Source organism: Protopterus annectens, chromosome 2.part0 (assembly GCF_019279795.1).
Source record: "Protopterus annectens isolate FY-2018-M chromosome 2.part0, PAN1.0, whole genome shotgun sequence".
NCBI lineage: Eukaryota > Metazoa > Chordata > Ceratodontiformes > Protopteridae > Protopterus > Protopterus annectens.
The window spans coordinates 182,141,330-182,159,524 of NC_056728.1; positions in this window are offsets into that span (position 1 = coordinate 182,141,330).

Below are 18,195 nucleotides of genomic sequence, written 5' to 3' on the forward strand. Positions count from 1 at the left end.
GTCTAATATTGAACAGTGACATTATGTGAAGGTTATGTTCTTCATGAAGCTCATGTAAGATGCAGCCTGGGACACCATCGGGTCCCATCGATGCTGTGTTATTGCTTTGGAGAGGGCAGCTCTCACATGTTCATCTGTGATGTTAGGGAGGCTACACTCTGTTGGGATGGACATTTGTACTTTTGGGAGATGGGGGAGAAATATGCACTGAACCTGTCTGCCAGGATGTTGGCAATGCCTGTGGGTTCAGTGTATTTTGTTGTCATTATGCACTAACTCAGAGCATATCTGGGAGTTGCCACCCAGGTTCCTGACATAACTAAAGAAGGCCTTGTGATTGTCTTTAGTGTCTTGTGAAATCTTACTCTCAAAGCTGGCCTTAGATGATTTTATGAGTGATTGTAGCTTTTTGCTAGCACTGATCAGAGATGCTTCCCCTTTGTGGGATACTGTTCTATCATGCAGTAGCCTCCTCCTTTTGTTGCATAGCTTATTTATGGCCGGGGTCCACCAGACAGGTCACCTGCCTTTAGAGGATTGAGTCTTGGATTCATGTGGGATAGCATGATCCATGCTTTCCTGTAGGTGTCCATACAATGGGTTTCTAAAGGATACTGTGGTAGGAGTCATAGTTCCCACTGGCCCGGAGGCTTTGAAGGAAACCACCTCGGTTCTGAGAAATGTGACATTTACTTTTGAGAAGTTCCTCACCAAGATTACCTTGGCTGGGGGTGTATATGGGATATGGATGTCCAGTGAGATAAATGTATGGTCTAACCTTACCAATGAGGGGTATACCTCTGGTGTGGAACATAGAGTCCCCATGTTGGTGATGACCAGGTCCAATATGTATACCCCTCTTGTGGTGGTGGTGACCAGTTGTTCCATAGCATTTGAGTTTATATATTCGAGGAACCATTGGGCGAGGGTGTTGGGGCTTGAGCAGTATTCCCAGTCAATGTTTGGCTAGATGAAGTCACCCAGTATAATGGTGTTTGGAGAGACCTATATATTCACCAGTGTTCTCAGGAAAGCCGAGTGGGGTCCCTGGGTTTGGGAGGATGGTCTGTAGCAGGCTACAACCTGAAAGGCAGTTTACCCAACTGTTAGTTACACATGGATGGTCTCTGATGCTTTGTGCAGTGCTACTAACCTGGAAGTTTGTTTATCTTTGATGTATATGGATACTCCCCCTCCATTTGTGGTGTGGCCCGGTTATTGTGGCCGAAAAGCATGGTATGAAGTGTAACCTGGTAGTGCAGGGGTGCTTTTGGGAGACTTGAACCAGTTTTCTGTTACTGCACAGATATTGATATTCTCCATACTGAAGAGAGCCTTGATTGTGTGCATTTAGAGGTGTAAACTTCGGCATTGATCAGCATTACCCTTAGTTTCTTTTACCTTGTATTGTCTATGGAGGTGGGTTTGTCTTTTGAGCCTTGCCTAAAAATGACACTATGGGGGTGGCAAGTGCCTTAGCCAGTATTCGAAAGCCCAGGGGTGACAGGTGCAAGCTGCCCCTAGTGAAGCAACGTGGCATGATGAGCATGTCATCCCAGGCCGACAGACACTGGATCCCCTGTGAATGACACAAATATGTTAGCCAACTGTTAAAATTGATCATGTTGTCTTTATACTGTGGCATCATTCTTGGTGACGGTAAGATGCTACACAAGGTCAGGGTCATACTGGCCTGGGCTACATGATCATAGAGCTCCTCTATGTCTCCTTTCATGTAGACCAGGGAGAAATGTCTCAGGACATTCACACCAGCATGGACAATGATGGAGTCATATCTGTACTTGCTTTGGAGTGACCTGAATGCATGTGTTATGTGTCGGATCCTGGCACCCGAGAGACAGCTTACAGTGACCTCCTCCTTGTTCAGCCTGATGAGTGGGACGTCAGTGTGTCTGACAATAGAGTCACCTATCACAGGTGTATTAGGTGTGTTGTTTAGCCTTAACGGCAGTGAGTGTGTGGCACACTGACATTGTGTACTTTGTGATATGTGGGTATAGTTGTGGGGAATCAGTTGTTTGGGTGTCTGCTTCGGGGGTCTCTGCTGCTTAGGCAGAGTTTTATTTAGAGCCTCCAAGTATGTTTTTGTGTTTTTATGTGTTTGGTCTGCTGTTGCTATAGATCTATGTGACACTGGAGTCGTGGTGTGTGTGTGTGGTTACCTTCTCCTCCTGATAGACTGTGCCAGTCATGGGTCTAGAGAGCTCAGCCTCCAGTTTGTCTATATAATTGCATCTCTCACAAATATATGAGTTTGTTGGGAGGAGGAGAGGGTTTTCTGTGTACATAAGGCAGTTGTAACATTGCCTCAAAATCCCCATATTCACCAGCTGGATTGGAGAGTACACACGAAACCAACCTTAGGACATGTCAAGATATTATGATGAAATACTCTTTTGACTGATCAAAAAGGATCAGTAGGGTGTTAAGTGTGTAAAAGAGTATAACACGGGTTTAGTGCCTATGTTTGTTGTTGTTTTGTAAGATTATCTGTGAAGGAATCCAGACAGAACTATGACACTTCCTTCAGCTATGTCATAAATAGCAATGTACACTCATATATGTCCTGAGTCAGGGCCAACTGTAAATGACTGACAATGCCAACATCCTGTTACACAAGCCCATACATACATAGCCACCTCCCACTGACAAAAGGCCCTATCATCATACCAGGAGATATCACATGTAGAATGGGTAAACAGCTCCTTCCAAAGCTGAAAACATGGCATCGATTGGATTATGTTGTTTCCCTATATGTGTCATAAGTGAACTACAGAACAAACAGACCCTTCACCTGAACAGTCTGTTGAGCCTTATCTTCTCTACAGGATATGAAACCGTTGAATGGATTACAGCAACATATGGCACACTCCACAAGTGTTGGTGCACAACAGACCATGGGAACTATAGCCTTATATGCCTATGATGTCTGATCTGCAAGGCCATGGGGTCCATCATGATTGAAGTCATAAACAGAGCTATTGGAAGCCGACAAACACACAACCCTACAAACTTTGGTCTGTTCATGGGCAGATCATGGTTCCCAAACTGCTAGACTGTTTGCAAGGCAGCCACCCAGGACATACATCACAGAAATGAGCTACACACACCCCACATAGACCTTGAATAGCCCTTTTCCAATATCCCAGACACATGTCGTATCCACAAAATCAACACTCTGTGCATAAATATGTATTGTCATATGATGGATTGGCAACTAGTCCACAGATAGATCACACAAGCTAAGAATTGTGGAGTCCTGTTCAAGCTGTTAACACCTGCTGTCCCCCATGGTGCAGTCCTGGGATTGCATAAAACAAAGTGCACACAGATTACCCTGTCTAGTCTGATGATGTCAGCATCCTACAAATATAGCAGTGGAAATGAAAATCCCAGTAAAGCATATAGCGCGTCGTGTTAATGCGTATGTCTCCCTTGTCATAAGTTAAGTAGGGGTTTGAATCCTGCAGTTACTGTGTGTGTGGCGGGGTTTATGTGACTTCCTTTGACAGGAATGCCCTTTTTGGAGACTAGGGAAACACCTTAAAAGAGGTTTATTCCTCTTTAGCAAGTCTGATGATGTCAGCATCCTACAAATATAGCAGTGGAAATGGAAACCCTAGTAAAGCATATAGTGCGTCATGTTAATGCGTATGTCTCTGGAGTCACATAGTTAGGGATTTGAATCCTACAGTTGCTGAGTGTGTGTGTGTGTGTGTGTGGGGGGGTGTATGTGACTTCCTTTGAAAGGAATGCCCATTTTGGAGACTAGGGAAACACCTTAAAAGAGGTTTATTCCTCTTTAGCAAGTCTGATGATGTCAGCATCCTACAAATATAGCAGTGGAAATGGAAACCCTAGTAAAGCATATAGTGCGTCATGTTAATGCTTATGTCTCTGGAATCACAACATAGTTAGGTAGGGATTTGAATCCTACAGTTGCTGAGTGTGTGTGTGGGGGGTGTATGTGACTTCCTTTGACAGGAATGCCCTTTTTGGAGACTAGGGAAACACCTTAAAAGAGGTTTATTCCTCTTTAGCAAGTCTGATGATGTCAGCATCCTACAAATATAGCAGTGGAAATGGAAACCTAGTAAAGCATATAGTGCGTCATGTTAATGTATATGTCTCTGGAGTCACATAGTTAGGTAGGGATTTGAATCCTACACTTGCTAAGTGTGTGTGGGGGTGTATATGACTTCCTTTGACAGGAATGCCATTTTTGGAGACTAGGGAAACACCTTAAAAGAGGTTTATTCCTCTTTAGCAAGTCTGATGATGTCAGCATCCTACAAATATAGCAGTGGAAATGGAAACCCTAGTAAAGCATATAGTGCGTCATGTTAATGCGTATGCCTCTGGAGTCACAACATAGTTAGGTAGGGATTTGAATCCTACAGTTGCTGAGTGTGTGTGTGTGTGTGGGGGGGGTGTATGTGACTTCCTTTGACAGGAATGCCCTTTTTGGAGACTAGGGAAACACCTTAAAAGAGGTTTATTCCTCTTTGGCAAGTCTGATGATGTCAGCATCCTACAAATATAGCAGTGGAAATGAAAACCTTAGTAAAGCATACAGAGCGTCGTGTTAATATGTATGTCTCTAGTGTCATACATAGTTAGGTAGGGGTTTGAATCCTGCAATTGTGTGTGTGTGACACTGTTAGTCAATGCAGTGTGGGTTTTGCTTTGACTACGGTATGACATATCAGGATAAAAACAGTATGTGCATTGCACACATCAGATATCTGTGTGGCAAATAAATATATGTACATGTGACCTCAATTAGTACATAGGTGTGAAGCCTGCATACTACATGAATACATTTGTTACCTTTGACAGATTGTGCTGCTGCTTCTCAGATCGTAGGTCACATATGTATGTATGTGACAAGGCCAGCCACTGTAGTGATCTGTGGCCAAGGTCATCTGTGTCACACACACCCATGACAGTTTCTATAGACTAGTGTGAGTGAGGGTACATGCCTGGGGTATATGTCAGACATGTTCATACACAACAAAGTCTGGCAATAATGGACAGTCATTATAGGTGTACAACAGCCTTGTGGATATGCATACAGGCCCCTAATGTCTTATGTGATACACCGAGGGACTTCACAATACCTTTGGATATGTGGATACCAAAGGACAGATGACATAACACTTGGCTCTATGTACACATCGGTACACGACATACATGTTGGGGACTACCACCTATGTGGTACTGTTGGGATACTATGTATAGTAAATGTGGATGACTATGCTATAGTTGTCTTAGAGCTATACAGCATGTGAGGTATCTGTCTGTATGATACCCTTGTGTAGGATATGTGTCCCATCCAGAGAATGCATTGTAGGCCACTGCATGCATTTCCAGATGTGGATGGACATATCCCTAGTGTGTTTGCATGTACCTAAGAGGGCTATATGCCAAACAGGTGTGGTCCCAGGAACAGGTGGCGGTCAATACCACTGGTTACTGTTATAGTATATTACCGAAAGGATCCAACTGTTACTGAGTTCCATACATCTGTGTGTCAGTTGTCAGGACATCATCTAATGATTGGTTATAGTCAGGCTGTTGAGGTTGTGTATACTACCAGAATGCAAAACAATGACAGATAGTAACAGTATCACCCACAGCATAGTGTCAAACCATGTCATACATGTGTACCCATGTTAGAACATATCTGTAGTAGAATGCATATTGCCCACCGAGAGATACTATGAGACATTAACTCTGTGTAATATAGGGTATGTCACACATCCCATGTGTCCACTATGCATGTACAGGCAAACAGTGCACCCCTACCATGTTCACAGATGTACACCTGCTAATCTGTACTACACACATCACACACATACTGTCCACTCACTAACACATGCTGGCAACGCTACACACTTCAGCCAAGTGGCACATGGGCAGATAATACATACTCAGACTTAACACTGGTGTAAACAATACTACTAGCTTTGATGCATCATGCCTGCTCAGATATACCTACAAGTATATCATTACACTTTCCTATTGACAACATGCTAACATTGCTACACTGCTATAATGTCACCCTGTGCATCAGCACCATGTTAGCCTGTTCCTGCATCAATGTTACAGATGACAGGAGGTGGCACAGGTTTCATCATATGCACAGGGTGTGTTGTTGGTTTGCCAGAGCCCGACATTGACCCATCCAATCGACATGTATGTGTGTGTGTGTGTGTGAGGGCAACAGTACAGCATGGGCCAATGTTGATGTAATATGTGTGTGTGTATGTGTGAGCCCTAGGTGTTTGGTTTATGTGTGTGTGTCTGCATGCACACAGCTCCACCATGTGGCTGCCATATACGGGAGGTTGTGGGACAGCCACAGACTGTATCTGCCAGGCTGTACAGATCATTGTCTCTGGGCACGGACATGGTACCTGTGCCTGGCAGGGGTGCTACGGACAGTATCGTTTACCAAGCCTGACTGGGTACTATCATCAGAGGCATAGGTATGTCGACTGGACCCATGTCCCTGCTGGGACTGGCCAGAGCCACGTGCATGTGGTCTACTAGGATGGTCAATCGACAGGCCAGCCCCAGCATTGCTGGGGATGGTAATGCCACTACGGGGGCAGCTGTGATCTGTGGATCATCTGCGATGACTGCCAGCCATTGATGTTGCTGGCATATGTCCGTGTCGACATCTTAACCATCCCGCACGGTCCTGGCTCATGGAAAACACATTGTGGAGGGCATCTAATGTCTCCCCCCAATGTCTATCAATGACCTCGGTGTAATTACGGATGGCACCTGCAAGGTGACGGATACTGTCATTGATAGCAGTGTTATGGGCCCTCTGCGCCCTTAGTCCCTGTCTGGTGTACCATTCCATACATGCCTGCACCTGCATTACAGCCCAGAACATACCTGAGGTTGTAAGACCTATGAGGGCATGTCTGCCAGGGGCATTATGACCAGCGGTGCTCCCACGAGTACCCCTGGACATCCGCCTATGTGGTACCGTTCCAGGAATCTGGGTATGGCTGCTGTGAGGGGATGCATGTGCCATGGATACCACACTATCCTGGTCAATGCCTACTGTATGCTGTCCCTCGGCTAAAGCCATTGGTGATGAGGGATGTATTGGCAGTATGAGTGTGCGCATAGATGGGGTGGAAAGCTGTGTACTGTCGATTGGCGGACCAACAACAGACCCTGTCAAACCTGCCTGTGCCACAATACATGTATCATCATCTCCACTATTTGTGGCAGTGACTTCAGATTCCCTGCTGCATTCAGCCAACCCAACCTCAGCACCCATGAGAGGAAGACAGGAAACACATCTTACAATCTGTACATGATGTTATCACACATGCACACATGCACACATGAACACATGAACACATGCACACATGCACACATGAACACATGAACACATGAACACATGAACACATGAACACATGCACACATGCACACATGCACACATGCACACATGCACACATGCACACAAATACACTCCTCACCACAGAAGATACACACACAAACACCAGCAATCCAAAACATACTCAATGGTGGTTGAAGGTGGGTGACAGTATCACAAGGAAAACAGTCACCGCACTCATGTCAGCATGCAGAATATATGTTGCTCAAGACCATGCAGTGCGAGTGTAGACAGCCCTAGTTAATAACAGTATACATGGCTTTGATGCATGTGTGTAGTTGTTCAGTGACTGGCTACACCCTGGAACACAATGTGCACAAGGACACAACATTGCTGTGCAAGTATTATAAGCTCTGCAATGTCCTGTGCACCATCACTCACAGGTATACACCATGGCTGCATGTGTTATCTGTGTGTCACATAGATTTCCATGTCTGATTACAGTGTCTGTGTCTGTAGCAGATAATTGTGGACACAGATGTAGCACAAGCATGCTATGTACACATACAGGATGAGTGGTGCATGTATACATGATGGAATACCAATGCTCGACATGGCCATTGTACAGTGGTTATGGTGAGTGTGGGACATATTGCAGATATATGTGTCACTTTGTACAGATGGCGACTGCTATGCATATTGTGTATAGGTGCATATGTTTGCACACACACAACATTGACGTGCAAAGCAATGGCTGCTATTTGTAGTACTGTGGTCACTGTAACTGGATGTGGTATAGTACCATGAGCCATCATCATCATGCATCATGTGGTCACTCAAGGCTACTAATGTGTGACAGACCACCGCCTAGCATGCTGTACCTGAACTGCAGTGCCATGGCTACATTCACAATTACACAGCCACTTTGTACATGGGTGTGTGAGGTGCCCAATAGGGAGCATTAACTAATATAACTGTGTTATGTGTTGAAGAGTGTTGCACAGCCCCATGATAGGCCTCTACCCCCTCAGGTATATCATGTGTGCTGTGTGGATGACATGTGGGATACTGAAGTGTGACCTTACAGCGGGTGTGTGGTTATGCTATGTGTAGCATGTTGTGGTGTACTGCATATGACAAATGTGTTATGTTGTGTACATGTGTATCAACTATGCCTATCCAATGTGCAGTACGGTGTTGCCACAATTGTGTCTGATGCTCTGTGTATTGCATGTGATTGAGGCAGCTACTGACATTACTGAGAAGTGCAACGTCTCACAGCAAACATGCACAGCATGCATTATGCGTAGGTGTGTTACGTGTACATGGCCTACACCTCACCTATGACATGCACATTTCATTACCAATATTAAAGTTATAACACACTCACCAGCATGGATCGTCTGCCCTGCTGTCACACCAGAGGGACCTACAAGAATATGAGACAGTTTGTCAGTGGCCACAACTGTGGCATTGTTGCTGTGGGTTTGCTAAACTACAGTAGAACAACAGTCAACAGTCACAGGTGTACAGATAATACTCCAAATATCAGTACTGCACAACACTAGGCAACACAACTGTTAAACACACAGTACACATCTCACATATGCATAATCTAACAATACAGGTAACATTAGTCTACAGATAGGGCATGTTACCTGCACGCTCCACGTCAACATGCTGGGTGGCTCCGGCCTCCATGACAACACGTTGCAGTTGCTGTTGTTGGCCATGAGCCACCACGCTTAGGAGCAGCTCCTCCACTCTGGTGAGGGGGGGGATGAATGGCCACCCCACCACCTGTGGCAAGCAGATGTCTATGGATATCAGACACACGCCGTCGGATATGTCTTATTAAATCACTGCAGTGATGGCGTACCTGCTCATATGTCCAGTTCTGCATGCCTATGTCATTTACCCGACGAACAAGATCTTGCCACAGTGCAGTCTGCTCATGCTGGTGCTGGCTGCTTCTGGAAAACAGCAGGGAGTAGTGCTCCACCAAGCTGTGGTGGATTTCCTGTTCCTCTGCTGCTGTGTAACAGGGGTGGGCCATCGCCCAGAAAGAGAAATGAACAATATGTGTGAACGAGTCGTGGCACACTTTACACCCTTAACTACAGATATCACTTAACTGCCATATATAGCATCCGTTTGTCTGTCAGAGGATACACACATTCAATACCAGATATTAGTGCTCAGGCCACAACTGACTGACAGTGCCTGTCACACTCAATATATCAAACCACTACACACCAGTACCCGGCACACTGTTTGTGACACAATGCACAACCTCGCCACAGGGGTATATATCAAGCTAATGCATGAAGAAAGATGTCATCCATTGCAATGAATGTAAAGTACAGTTACAGTATTACCAGTAAACCACCCTAGTCATTGATGCCATACCCCTGCCTATCATATGTGCACAGTTGTTAATATAGGTGGCATACTGCTGTAACAGAGTATACATGTTGCTAGATACACACGTATACCCTGTAACACACATATGATTGCGGGCATGGTACAGGCATAATTACACACACATCAGACATATATACAACACACAAATGTATGCCAACCCAGATGAGCTTTACCTGTGTACCATACAGTACTGTTTGCCACTACCTACAAAACCTTATGCCTGAGGTATGTAATCTCTGCAGACTATAGGAAACACACAAGACAGTGTTTCCAAGCAATGTGAACATACACCATACTGTGCTGTTTAGGCCTACAGCTTCAGGTAGTACTACAGTTCATATGGGAGTTGGATTCACCAGCAGTACCACTCACTAAGCATATATGTATTGCTTTAGCCTACAATGGGACACCACAGTCATCAACAAGGAACTATGTCACAATGCATGCCATACTACTATGTCTGCCTAGCAATAACATACACATCTTTTGCTGGCCTCACAGCTGGGACACAAACTACCATGACAGAAACAAATTCACACAAAGCTATCACACCTTTACAAACCTTGCACACATTCACCGTCACACTCATTCAACCTCACATAGCAGGTATTGCACTGAGTACATGTGTGTGCATCGTGTCATAGGTAGGTAATACGTTATTGGCCCTAGGGCCTAGAGCAGCCTAGCCATATGCTACCCTGGCCTTTGACACACATGTAATTTGATTTCACTTGCCCCTGTCAACCAGAACCACAGAGGTGATTCCCGTGGTGTATTACCTATCTCCCAAACAATCATCAGAGGTATTTATGACAACTGCTAATGAGGAGCCTTGCATGCTATTGATAGGTGGTTTATTCCAGAGTATGGCATATCTCTGAGATAGGAACCTATCCCTCCAGCATGTGCTGCTTAGTGAGCTGAGGAGGTTTAGGGCACTAGAGCGTGTAGCCCGGAGGGATCATGATATGTTGACATGGTGGTTGTCCAACAGTTATGGGTGTGACATATCTCTGTATGTCTGGCAGAGGTCACCTCTGGGTGGGTGGTATGCATCACAGTCTAGCTGTGGTTTTTTGAGTCAGTCTGCATAGGGCATCTGTTTGAGGCCAGTATTACTCTTTGTGAGGTATGTCTGTGGCCTTTCCACTTGCTGTAGTTGTCATGAGAGGTACATACCACATGGGGCATTGTGATGCGTAGAGGGGAACACTAACCTATATTTCCCTAGATGATACATCTTTTGTGATGACACGTACCATGTAGACAGATTACAAGACTAGTGTGGCACTGTGATTATCAAAGGGGAGGCTACTGTCCACCTGTGTCTCATGTTCCCTTATCACACCTTCAGTGTTAGGTAGACTTCCACCTATGTGGTAGTTAATGGGTACAGTGTTTTGGAAAGGAGGGATGGCACTGCAGTATCGACACTGGTCTTCAGTCCATGCCTTGGTCACCTGGCACCTGTTGCAGTACGTATGACCCCGTGTCTCTCTCTCTCTCTCTTTATATATATATATATATATATATATATATATATATATATATATATATATATATATATATACATATATCTATACACATACATCTAAACGTCTATTGATGTATATATAGATGTACATATAGGCACATATACAGTCCACCTTTCATGGTGGGGATATCAATTATGCGACAGTTGTGAGATATACAGTTATGTCATAATATTGCACAGTGTTGTTGTGCAGAATGCATTTTGGTGTCCTCAGCCCATGTAGCTTTAGCAGGCCTCACTGGCTGTAACAAAGCAGATCTGACAAATCAGTCCCACAGCGTTTAACCACCACATGACATATACCAGCACTGCATGCTGTTTTCCATGCCACACACTACAAACTACATAGATATATGCACATAACAGCCTTCAACAACATATATATGTCCACCCTTCACTAACAGTTGCAGTAGGTCCCTTGCCCTATGCACATATGCAGATACATATAGATACGTACTGCTGCCACATATGGATTATTCACAGTATGTAGAGTACTCTTCATGAACATCTACTACATGCTGGCAAATACATATGTGTTACATACCTTACCTTTGTATTTCTGTGCTCCGTCTGTTTGTTGTTACTGTTTTTTTTTTTTTTTTTTTTTTTTTGGTTTTCTCTGTCTGATTCTGTTTCTGTCTCTTTTGTCTGTGTCTCTGTCTCTGTCTTTGTCTCTGTCTCTCTCTCGCTCTCACTCTCTCTCTCTGTTGCTGCAATGATATTATTGCATGTGTGGACAGCAGGTACAGCCTGCTTTTCTAGGTATCTGCACATATGCATATGACGGCCTCTGCACCAATTGGTGCCCATCATATAGTAATTGCATGCGGCCTGCTGTGTGGTAATTGCAGTATTCACTGTGATTGCAGCCCACTGCTGTAAAGTGCTTGGTTAAGTAGGCATAGCCCTTTCAGCTTTCCAAGGTGGGGCCCATGCTTGTTTGCTCTGGACACCAGTGTGTCAGTCAGAAGGTTGGTATATGTCTCATATCTGAAGCTAGGATTGTAGCCAGTGATATGCATGTTGTACTCAAACCTGAATGTTGCTGCCTCCAGTACACACTTCTCAGTGTAGACTTTTACTCACCCCTCCAAATGCTAACACAGGACACATGGGAGTATGTACTTTCTTTTTGAATTAGACAATTAACTGCCATACAAAAGTAGTTATTGCAATGTATTCCTCTGGCACATGCACTGTTTGTGAACTGCTATACTGAAATTATTAAGTTACTCACTTCTGAACAGTTTGTGGTTTGTTTGTGTTGACATTAGCACAGGCTGCTCAAGATAACTGGACATATTTCAGTACTGAGTATGCCTACCTACACCCTTGGTTTTGCCTGAATACACAGGTATATAGTACTTTTGGGTAGGGGTGCAGAGCTGCAGAGAGCATTATTTATTATCGTGTGATGTTTATCTTGCTGAACATACAGGGTTGCTGTGTACCTGTTAGTCTATCAAGGCAGGTAGTCTGTCTGCATAGCTCCCACCTGTGGACATATCCAGATGGTATCCAGAGGTTAGCCTATTATTCTTTGTCTGTGCACCACACCAGTCTTTTCAGCACTGGAGCAATGGCATTGCCACAGTTGGTTGCTAACAGTACATGGCTACATCTTTTGATATTCCTGTGTTGTACTCCTACATAAGGGCATGCTTGTGGAACTCCTTCCAAAGCTATTTGCAGAGTGTGTAACAGCAGAAATGCTGATATGCCTGTGTGTTTCTGCCTATGCCAGGCCTCAGATACTCTCAGGTATATATTTGAACAGCCTCAGGGAAAGGTACATATAAGTGAGATACACCTGTAATATCTTACAGACATATTTCAGTTGAGACTTTGAGGGAATTGGAGCATATGTATTACTACACCTTTTCTGACGTGCAAGCAGTGTCTACTCTCACTTATTGACATTATTCATTCAGTGTGATTCCCCACTTTTCTGCCTAATGTTAGTACTTTTCAGAGGGATTCAGAGGGGCACAGCTAACATTTTTTATGAATCAGGGACATCCCTGTAAAGCAGTCACAGTTGGGAAGTCTGGCCTCTGCCCTATTTAACTCTGCCAGTGTTTATCCTGGTCTGATACTGTGTGGGGTTTGTAAGGTGCTACTGTAACATTATTCCCTGCTAGAATGGCTGGTTCTCTTTTCACAGTCATGTCACGCAATTCCACAACAACTGCTAGTAAAGACCCACAGAACAAGATTTGTGTTATGGCATTCCTATTTTCCCTTTACATTCCCTCATTGTAATGCATGATATATTTATTTCAGCACCAAGTTATTGCATATCTGTTGTGGCTTAGTGGTACTTCATGCAGTCTAGTGTGTCCATGGTCTGGTGTTCGAGACTGACAGAGGTGTTTCATTTTGCTGCTGAGCAGAACAAAGGCCCTGACATACAAAGTGACTAAGGCACTTTTAAGCAGTTGTAAGCAGGTTTGCGCGGGTTTGCGAGACGCTTAGCAATACTAAGCTAAGCGCACACATGCACACACTGGTGCAAACCCGCTAACTACTGCTTAAAGGTGCTTACTCCCGCTAACCCCTGTGCTAATTTCTTTGAAAGAAAAGAAAATGGGGAGATAGGACAGTGGTGAAAAAGGGGGCACAAAGAGGGAAAGACAGTAGGGAAACCAGCTCGGGATGTGCAGTATGGGTGTAGGGAAGATCCATAGCTTCCCATTTCTTTACCAGCAACAGCTGTGCATATGCAATAAATTTGGAGTGAAATTTGGAACCTTCCACCCCTGAGAGAGGGGTGAGGACAACAAAGTATGTTGTACTACCAATTATAATTATCAGTTTACATGTTCAGCGGACATGTGTGCAAAATGGGCAGCTATGTATGGGGCGTAATTTTTTTGTGGGAGAAGATTGTCTTTTTTTTTTTTTCAGGTGAGAGTGAAAAGTGAGGTAGAGGAAGTAGGTATATTTGGGGAGGTAGGTTGGGGAGGTAAACAGACAAGACAAACAAGATGCAAACAGGGGTGGAATATGACACACGGGGTAGGTGTACACAATTGACGGGGACGGATGTTTGGAAATCACAAGCCCATGAGCCAACAGATGGTAATAGTGGAACTGAGATCCCCACCAATGGGCAGTCACCACTGCACCTTCACAGCCCCGAGGGTGGCTGTGCTGGGGGCTGTGTAGGAGGGGCAGGCTCACCCGTGAGTCACGCCACTCTCCCCTCAAGCTGGCATAGGGGATCAGCGACTGAACGTTGGATCTCCCTACGCACCACAGCCCGGACTCTATGGAGGGTGACAGGTGGCCCTTCTCCACCCACGCTTGCACGTGAGCCCCATCCCCTGCAGTGCTTCCACCCAAAGGTGGCACAGGACCAAAGGAGGAGGGGAGCCCGGACTGGGCACCGGACCTGCTGGTGCTAGGTGCAATTGCCAGCTGAGGAGGGACAGGTCGGTCCGCTGGGACCGGCCTTCCCATACGTTCTGTGTTTAGGTGTGTTTAATTACAACATAGACAACAGCATTCCAAATTAGTTGTAACAGCATGCAGTAATATTCCCATTATCCCAACACACCAGGGTTTCAACAGTTGAACAGCAAACATAACACATGCATATATTGAACGTCAGTGGACATTCCAACAGCATGCAGGGATGACTGGTGGCAACAGGCCACCAAGATTGGGATGTTTGAACAGGGCACATGCATCAAAGTTCATGCAGATATTTAGAGAACAATAGGACATATGTCCCAACAAATGTTGTGAGATTAGACATACCCACTGAGGTGTGGAATTGCATTGTTTATGCACATACAGTAGGGTGTAAAAAGATACCTCCATTAACATCTTATAAATACTTTTAGTCTACACTACATTCCTATTGACTGCAGGTGTATATCCCCTACAAGTATTATTACACTTGGCAACGTGCATTAGGTTGTGTAACGGGTTTGGCTAGTTCATTATATACCTGACCTATATCTGACATACTAACTGTCCAAGATGCAGATGTTACTGCTACATACTTATATATTTTTTGTATATGTATATATCTACATATCTGGATGTGTTCAAGTGACATTTTCTGTTACATTTCTACAGAAACCTACATTTCATGTAGCACAATCACATTTCTGGGGTACACATTAACAAGCTACTCATGTGCCAGATTTACCTATGCATGCCAGCCAATTACCAACTGTTGAGGACTGTATATATGCTTCACAACTACTGGCACTTCCTTCATCCACTTTATATGGGACTGCACAACTGTGGGTTGACAGCACTTAATACAACAGTACTATTTATAAAATACAAGGGTACAACAACATTTCAAAGTAAGTGACACACACACACTCCAAGTATTATACCTTTATTAATTACATTACACACTTTTCTACAGACTCTCTCTCATTTGTTTGGTATTACAGTGCATACAGAAGACTTATTCAAGATGTATTATACCTTTATTAATAGGTTACAACACTCTTTTTCAGGCTCACTCGCTTATGTTATATAACAGTACATGCGGACATATTATTCAGGACTTATTTGACCTTTATTAATGGGTTACCACACTCTTTTTCTGGCTCACTCACTTATGTTATATAAAAGTACATGCCGAGATATTTTTTCTGGACTTCTTTTACCTTTATTAATGGGTTACTACACTCTTTTCCTGGCTCTCTGACTTATTTTATATAACAGTACATGCAGATACATTATTCAGGGCATTTTATGCCTTTATTATGGAGCTACAACACTTTTTACCAGGCTCTCTCACCTATTTTAAATAACAATACATGCAGAAGAATTACTAACCTGCCTGGTGGCGCAGCCTTAACAGCCTATCTGCATAGGCTTGCTGATTCGCAGCACGGTCACCTGCAGCTGTGGAGTAAATAAAGGGATATTGAGACATTCCTATTCATTATATAGACTAAATTAGCATGTCCAACATACTTCATTCCATGGCTATCTACTCAGTGGTGGGGCATCTCGCATGTCACGGGCCTCCTGTATCCATTGGTTCAGTCAGTCCTGCTTCTGTCTCTTCAGGTCTGCATGGTGGTGATGGACCTGCTCATCAGTCCGAGGGACGCCTGTGGCACTGGTGAGATCATGAGCTAACCGGTTCCAAGCCTCTGCTTTGTACTCTGTCCCTTGGAACTGGCCCTGCAGGAGTCTTGACTCATGACAGTGGACAAGGAGCCAAACCATGTGTTTTGACTCCTCGATGCCCCAGCGTTGCACTCTAAAGCGAATACCCTTTCCAGCACCAGAAATTCTGACTACAGATGGCAGCTACAATCAGTTATGGCAAGTATTCCCACCTATGGGGCTTAAATATGCTGAATTTCCTGCACTTTGTTGTGACTGGCCGTTTTTGTAATTTCTCGGCTGACTGCAGACCTACTTAGCAATGGTTAATCTTCCATTTATTAGTATATGTATGTTAACAGTGCATATTTATCCTAATCTGTTATGGCTTGGTGGTTTTGTTCTTTGACTATGGTGCATAGTGTCCCAGGTTTGAACCTTGTAATTGCTTTTTATTTTACAACTGTCCAGACAGGCTAGGGTGTGTGGCTGTGTTTAGCCGGCTTTGCTCCACGTTGCTCCACTTTAAGCCATGTTGCCCTGCGGTGCGCTGGTTAGCACATTGCGCAGCTCTGCACAAACCTATTGTGCTAGGTAAATCGCTGCTTAGTTATGGGCAAGTATACTGTGCTTGGTAAAGTGCTGCTTAGCTAAGGGCAACCATATTGTGCTTGGTAAAGTGCTGCTTAGCTATGGGCAACTATATTGAGCTTGGTAAAGCACTGCTAAGCTATGGGCAACTTTATTGCCTTGGGTAATACGCTGCTTAGCTATGTGCAACTCAATGTCAGGATCCTACTTATATGTAAATAATATACCTTTTGTTCACTGATACATAGGCCATTTCAATGCATTTTAGTAAAATTTTATTTATATATGTCAGGAATTATTTCATATACTACTTTAAAACATGAAATAGAAAGGGGTGTGGTGGGACTCGAATGGTGACTGCCTCCTCTTTGGGTGAAGTCAATACCACTACGCTATTGGGCTTAATTTGCATAAATAGTTCTTATATGCTCTTCGATGTCAACATTGCTAACTGTGGCTAAGCAATGGGCACACCCGAGCAGACACACGCACATATGGGCAGCTATATCGGGAATTATAAAAAAAAATACAAAGTTTACATTTTACAATTTGAAAGGGGTTTAGTATGTGGGGATGTGTAATGTTGGGTTTGTTGACATTTGGGATAAAGAAAAAACATAGCTGGATACTGCTGTTATGTTAAAAACGATTTTATTCCATAAAACCAAACAATCCAAACTTGATGGATCTGATGAGGCTGTTATCAGATCATCAGATTTTCCTGGAATTACTTTTAAAAACAGTCCGAAAAATCAAATTCAATAAAAACTAACTTTGCTAGGGTGGGCTTATAAGAGGGGGCTCTTTATTAAAATAAAATCAAAAAAAATGTGTAGTTTTAAATTATTTTGAAATTGAATCTGAATCTGAACTGGGGGGGTGATTGAATGACATTATACGGAGTTGGCTGATGGATCATGGATGGATCAGCCAGCCCACAGAGAACCAGGGTTGAATGAAGTTTGTTAAGCCCCCACCCTTAGCAAAAAGGCGGGTTTTTTTTTTGAATTTGATGGTCGGACTTGTTTTTAAAAGTAATTCCAGGTCTGGGTATAACCACCGCTCATCAAAGTCATCAAGTTTGGTTTTTATGTTTGGTTATCGGTTTTTTTTAACATAATAACAACAGTATATCTTTTTTTTTTTTTCCTCCTTGTTTTGTTTGTTTGTTTAGGTT